Raw genomic sequence first — 8051 nt, 5'->3', positions numbered from 1 at the left:
ACTTTGAACCTGTTCAACAGACTAAACAGTCCGTCTTTTAAAGTTGCCACGTTTAAAAGACACTTGGATCGGCGACTTCTTATCGGATGATGTCGTGAAATACTTCCAAGCAGCGGAAGGCGTAGGTGGCATTTTGCTTGGACAGATATTTACTTTATGCGTGTAGCAATTATAATACTTTCAATTAAATGAGGGTGAAATACCAAAAATATTTCTTTAAGTATAATACCTGATTGAATATTGAGTAATTAATTAATGTTTGGACCATTCGATACGCAAATACTCATTAGAGGTTGAGTAAATTAATTTCTAAAAGCTTTTTTGATTGGACAACGTGATTATAACCATACGATCTGTTTTGTTTTTCACACCAAGTCGGCTCTTTCTTTACTCATTTAATCTTTGATCATTTTAAATGTAATTCCTGTTATTAGATCAATACGGGTCGGTGTTTTAATTGCCATACGGTCTTATTTGTTTTTACACAAAGTTGGCTTTTCCTTTACTCATTTAATCTTTGATAATTTTAAATGTAATTCGAGTCATTGGATCAAGTGCAGGTCGGTGTTTTGATTGCCGACGCGATTTGCACCTATCATAATTTTGACACAAAGTGTCTGGCAATGTTAGCGGGATTTATGACCGGTATACTGTCATCACCATAGCGACGCATTAACGCGCCTACCGGAATATACATTATGACACGATGAACAACTTTTTTGACAATGTTTTAAGCACATTTTACGAATACAAAGTCTTTGAAATTACTCGATTTTTTTATTTTTCTTCCGAATATTCGATTCGGAAAACAGTATCCGAATATTCGGTCCGGGACCGAATATTCGGATATTCGGATATTCGTTGACATCCCTAATATTTTCACACGTGGGTGTTTTCGGTCCGAAGAAGGCGATTTAAGGCCTGTAAAAGCCTAAATGTCCCTTTATGATTTAAAGCTCGTGTGTTCAATATCTGCAACAAAATACCAAAACAAACCAAATGGACAGGCACATGGGACTTATGCTGGGTGGAGAAAGAATGAATTTGCTAGATAGTTTCACTCTAAGCAATTTTGATAACGTCTTTTTTGTGTTGTTTTTTTTAAATCACCCCAAATGATCCAGTTCATGAGGGTTTCCCGCCATCTGTCAAAGTCTTATGTAATCTCCAATCTTCAGATAAAAGAGTGAATTTCTAGTAAACAATAATGTTTTCCCTGCCACATGCACACAGAAATATACTAAAATAAAGTCATTGCAAGTGACCCTACAGAGAACCGTGTCTTTAAATAAATGATGTTCATGTTTTTAGAGAGTATAGCATTGCACTCCAAAACGATTCAGTATATTGTAACCTGTAGACCTTTAATTGAAATAGAGGACATATTTCCAATGGTTGTTAAATATGCCTTCAAAAAATCGGCTTGAAATCATTCACTGTAATGACAATGCGTTTCAAATATATATATATATATTATTATATTATTATAATCTGTATAGCAGCTTTATTTCATTTCGGCTTGGAATACTATGTTATTTATTAAAACTCACTGTTAAAATCTATAAACGGAATCCGGATAGTGTCATCTATAGTCTTCCTTTCATCATGGGCGACACACGGCACACGAGGCAATGCACGATCTTTTGCGCGAAACACGAAGCGACACACGATATTTTGCGCGATACACGAAGCGACGCGCGAGAATGTACCACGAAATATCGCTCTTGTGAAGGTAATCCAAAAGGCGATATATCGTGGTAAATATCGCGTGTCGCTTCGCATATCGCGCAAAATATCGTGTGTCGCTTTTAGTATCGCGCAAAATATCGTGTCTCGCGTTGAAAGGGCGACACACGAAACACGAAGTGACACACGATATTTAATTATTCAAATATCGCGCAAATTATCAGAATCTCGTGTATCGCGGTCTAATTTCACGCGATATTTACTACGTTATATTTTTTGGCTACCTACACAAGGGCGATATTTCGATATTTTGTTCCGGAACAGCACATAAGAAAATGGGCATATCGATGCTGTACATAGAATAATAAGTTTTTTTGATCGAACAGAAATATAAATTTACCAAATTAGTAGACATAGCATTACATAGCAGGGCACAAATATTCATCAAAGCATTTTTGAATCGAAATAATGTTTCAAAAGGCCGTTATTATTCGGTGTTTACACATCTCCATGTCTTGTTAGGGAAATAATTTTTATTGAAACCCGTGTCACAATACTATTTTTGCTTGGGAAACAAGTCAAGATCAACATACATGTAATGTGAAACGTTTTATATATAACGTATAATATATAAGAAAAACAAAAAAGTATAAAATTCACAGAAAAATATAAGATAGTGGCAAAGTAAAAAAAGCGAAATCAACTTTTAATGACAAAAAGCTGCCAGCCTTTATACTTTACTTATTTACATTTTGAATCGCCCGCTTTGACGATTAACCCCGGAAATATTTCCGTAGGCGTTCGCATGGCATATACTGTGAATCTACGATCAGACATTTTTACCTGCCCGATTTATAACAAAATCTTCCGTTTTAATATGATTTCAAATCTGTTATTAATAGTAAAACGTCATTTTAAGTATATATCTTTCGAAAATTTGGACTGTGTTTTCAAAACAAGGCTATTATTTAAAATAATCAACACATGTAAAAATACATAAATGTACGATGATGCATGTATTTGAAAATGAAATAAAATTGACCGAATTTAGTATTTGATGTTTGTAAACATTTAAGAATGAGATAATAAAAAAAATAAAAAAAACATGCGGCAGCGATACGCTTGAATAAATGTGTAGGACGAATTTAAAGGCGGACATATAGGCATGCTCACACTAGAAATGTGTATTCTTTGAAAGGTAGTCTTGAAGGTATAGATACGTTACCTTGGCCGTTTTAAAATATAATAAAAATACAGTAGATAAACTGATTCATCGTTGTCCCATACAAGTTCCTGCCTCTATTATATTGCATATAACGCGCTTTTTCGAGAGCGTAGGTCGTGACCAAGAGATAGCTTTGCTTATTAATCAATTGTGAATATGTTGCCTTATGAAGTTCACCATATGTGCTTAAAGGGGCTGTCAACCAGATTGACGAAAAAAGAAAAGTTCTAATGCCGTTTTTTTTTTACAATTATTAGTTTATATCGATTAAAAGATACGACTTGTATATTACATTACTTGAAAAAAATTGTTAAAATTTCATATTTTCAGTATATTTCGTAATAAACTGTCGCGATGTGAAATCGAAAGTACATCGCGAAAATAGGTGACATAACGATATACACACTATAAATAACGCAGTAGATTGATCGTTTTATATATAAAATATATAAAAATCACTACGCATGCGAAATTTGCATTCCTTGGTTTACCACGTGACAATGATGATCAATCTATTTGCGTTATTTATAGTTAACTGGTAGGTATACTCAGTAACATTTTATTACCGAATATACTGAAAATATGAAAACTAAACAACCATTTTTTTTAAATAATGAAATATACCAGTCGTGATATTTTATTCAATATAAACTACTAATTGTAAAAGAATACGGTATGTAAGAACTTTTCTTTTTTCGTCAATCTGGTTGACGGCACCTTTAAGATGAGCGATAGGTGAAAATGCACATTTAACAGCCCAATATAACAGCCACAACAAATTTGCTGCCGTTATCAGCAATTCAACCACTTACATGTACACCATGCACCGGAAGTAAACCAAAAACGCCCGAATACACACTGACCTACAACTGTCCGTAGTAGAAGGCAGTCGAGAACGATAAAACAACCCCACCCTCCATCCGGGGCTTTTTGCCGTTGTATTTCTTTAGAAATGTCGCCATTTTTCACTGGATCGTCTGCTACTACTTCCGTTGTATCCGTAGTCTCTTTGCACGCGCTAGATTGTGACCTTCTATTTATTTAAAGTAAATATAAATTATATCACTGGAAAACACACCGTCTTGCCACCTCACAGTTTAGGAAATATAAGGGCTAGAGGTACGCACTGAGTTATCTTTAGTCATATAATGTGTAACCATACGCATAGATAACACGGTCATAAGCACATTTTCGTCTAACATAATTGATAATGGTCAGAATGGCTAGTTCTCTGGCGAACTGTTAAAGGGGGATCTCCAGCCAATGTCCCCACTTTATACAGTCTTGTTTAGCATGGAACTGTACGGGGCAGACGGAATACCTAAAGAAAACACGCGACAAAAAACCTGCAAATTTATAATTTGAGCTTGAACACGCGACTCAAGTCCAAAAAAATGCCCTTTTTTCAAATAAAGGGAGAGATCTCTACAGAGCTATATTTATTATACGTTTCATCACACTAGCAATTAAATTTAAAGAGCTGCATGCTGTTCATCCCTATAACAACAATATTTAATTTAAAAAAAATGCTAGGTATGAGTAAGAAGAAATTTCGCGCTATAAGTGAAACAGTTTGAATATCGATAACATGATATCTTTAAATTATATAATTCTGCCGAAACCGTTGTATTCGACCAAGATTACACATATTACTAGTGTACACGTTTATATATGTATTAATACGATTTTAACTTTGGATCAAGCTAGTTGTTACACTGTGGAGTGACGGTTAATACGACGATCCAATAGACAGACGGACTGGCTGACTGACGGGTTGGATGGATAATATCTTATTCATAGACAACCTTCTTATGAATATTGAGGCATTTTAAACTAACGGTGATGCAGCCACGACGATATACGCTGTATGGTGGTCTTCGTGAACCACCCGTGTTAGTTGTAGCGGCGAAAATACCAGCGAGATACTAAACACTTTTCGGTTTTTGGAACGCAGATATTTTACATGAACGCTCCTTATAAAGTCGTAATTTCAACGACAATCATCGCTGGATGTGAAAGAATTATGAACAGTTGAAGCGCAATTTAAATGAAAGCAATCATACCGACTAGTTGTTGCTAGATTTCTGCTATTTAACAATAAATAATCCAACATTTTTTTCGGATTTTCAAGGTCGCGTTTTCTGACTTTCGACATAAATTTAATTTATTTATAGCTATGAATGCAATTAAGATGCTTTACAGATTATGGATGAAAGCTTTGAAGGCGCTATTTAGTAATATTTATTTCATATGATTTTCCAAGCAAACATTCATCGATAATATATTTCTACTATAGTCCTTAGTCAGAATTATATTATTATATCTTTTTCTAATGGGATCTTTGGCCAAAAACAACAACATATAGTTAAACAAATTGTTAAGGGTCTTAAGTATCCTTTTTTCTGCAAAGTCTCATTAAAAAATGCTAAGAAAATTAAGGTTAACTTCTGCGTGCAATTACTGTACATCTCTATATAAACTACAGATATTGACATAAAAGTAAAATTAAGGTTCAAGTTTGCGCGCAAAAAGTACATATCTGTGTGCATACTGCATATATTCAATTGAAACATTACACTTGTCTTTGGGATCATTATGCCAGGTCATTTTCCAATCTCTATTGCTCTGACCTGCAAGGTATTCGAAATATGCCCCTTTCGGACGCAGGTTAACGGGTTAACTTCAGTTTAACGTTAATGTGAAACAACTCCATTCCTGAACACAGATACTACAGATATTGAAATACGACTTTACATATGTGTTCATGTTTTTATAAACAGTCTAGACCTACTTTTCTTTTTGGACGAGCCTTTAAGTACAAGTAAACCCCTTTGAACGTAGGAAAGTAAGAATAAGGTCTGCGTGCAAGTAGAAATTCATTTTTAAATTTTCGCGCACAGAGTACATATCTATGTAACTACTCCAGATATTCAACTGAAACTTCAAGAATGTCTACGGACCATCATGCATTGTTATAAACCAAGACCGATAGCTTTTAGTTGCTATTAGGCAGTGTTATGCCCCTTATTGCACTTTTCTCAATTAGGTAATTCTGATAAGTTTTGGCCTGCAACAACTCCTATCGATGGTCAACATTCAATCTGGGCCATTTTGGGTCAAGATCAAAGTCAATATTGCTTAACATATATGAAACGTTCGTGCTTAATAACTGTGTTTAGGATGGAGATATTGTGCTGTCAGTGTGTGTGTGTGTGTGTGTTTGTTTGGGTATGTTACAGGCTGATCTAGCGAGGGATTGCATTTAGGGCAAGTGAGGTTAAGGTCACGTGTAGTAAAATTTAGCAAATGGGGCGAGTTTGTCAATGTCATTGTAACTCAAAATACTCTTGGAGACTTTTCTTACGCAATACTTTTCAAACTGTCCTATCACAATTATGTTCATGATTAAAAAATAAACATATCATTTTACTTCATTCTGACGATAAAATCATTTATCCGTGACGATCGGACGCTTTAGCACGTGGTGTATATATGGTTTCATCTTTTTGCATGTTGAAACGGTGAAATGCGACATTATTCTATACAAATGGGTTCATACACCAGGAAACTTTAAAATTAATTATAGAAATATATGGTTAATATAAATATTTTAGAGCACAATACAAAGTTCAAAACCGACATTTGGACAATTTATTTTTTGACTAAAATCGGGTCACAATAAGGGCTGTGATGAATTATGGAGCGCTTACATGGATACCGCTATTTAATCATTAAAATATACTTTAAATGACTTACTTACTCAAAATAAACTGAATGCGCGAGTAGGTAACCTTAAATCTGCTAACAATAGCGCATAGTATTTACGTTATCCCTATAATAGGTCTTGTAGTGTCGCTATGCACAAATAACCCATAAGTCAGCATTCCAAGATGGCGGTCAGTGGAGAAATAACATATGGAATTCTAGTGTAAAATGCAGATAGCAGTAATAATTACGAAGACTTTCTGTCCAGACACTTGTCTGGCCTTTAACTTCCCTGTTTACATGTTTATATAATTGAGCGTATGAGTCGCGTTCCTATTCCGCAGGAAGAACACGGTATGTGACCTTTATATATTGATAAATGATTGTTATTTTAAAACAACTATGCACACATGTAAAATAAATGAGACAGTGTATTGTGCCATAAAACCATATGTCTACTGTCCAGGTTATACAAAGAGGTACAATTTTAAACTGCAGCAAATAGTTGTGTACAAATTAGGATTGTCTTCGTTGTAAGTTAACCTTGCATTTCAGGATTCCTATATAACATGCAACAACAAACAAAACCTTTATAGAATAATTCTGCACACATAAACCATACGGTGATGGATAAAATACCCGTCTTGGCTCGAAATGTGCTATGCAATAAACCCTTATACGCACATGTGTGAAATCGTTAAATCATAAATAATGTTTTCATGCTGTGTACTGTCATCGACGATAAAATCAAGTTAAATACAATAGCTTTGATTTCTATTTTCGTGTTCAGAATAATAATGTAAATCTGCTACGCGTCTGGTAATAACAACCGTCATTGATCTTTTGATGTAGTATTCATACTCACAAAAACACACACACAATTATGCATGCATGTATGTATTCGCAATACGTGTTAAAAACACGAATGTTGCAAATCGGGACATGTTCATGAATATTCAGTTAATTTGCAAGTGTATTGTTAAAGTAGTGGTCCGCCGTGCCTATCATTCTCATCAACCTCAAAACAAACGCATACATCCTGTTCAATTTGTGTCTATACAAGGTATGGGTTTTCACTTTTCACACATATAAACCTTAAACAATGAATGCAAATGTTTCCAAATCAATACAAAAAGGAACCTTGATTGATATGGTATTTCCACGATAAGTGTGATCATTGTTATGCTTCCCAATATTTGTCGAGGGCTCTGTTTCTGCTTTTTCACGGTTTCATCTAAACAACTGGTCAGCATAAAATGAAACCATAGCTTACTGTTTATAGATGCTCCTAACCACTTGATTGTCTGCATCTTGTGTTTCCTTTGTATCATATCTTATATTCATGTTGTTTTATTGTGTATTTTTTATATAATAGAAGTTGTTACATTAGTCAATGTTTGGAGGTAGGTCTTTCTACTATTAAGCAAGTCATCAT

This window comes from Dreissena polymorpha, chromosome 6, assembly GCF_020536995.1.
Source record: "Dreissena polymorpha isolate Duluth1 chromosome 6, UMN_Dpol_1.0, whole genome shotgun sequence".
NCBI lineage: Eukaryota > Metazoa > Mollusca > Bivalvia > Myida > Dreissenidae > Dreissena > Dreissena polymorpha.
The sequence above is the reverse complement of the archived record's forward strand: the minus strand, read 5'-3'. Positions refer to the sequence as shown.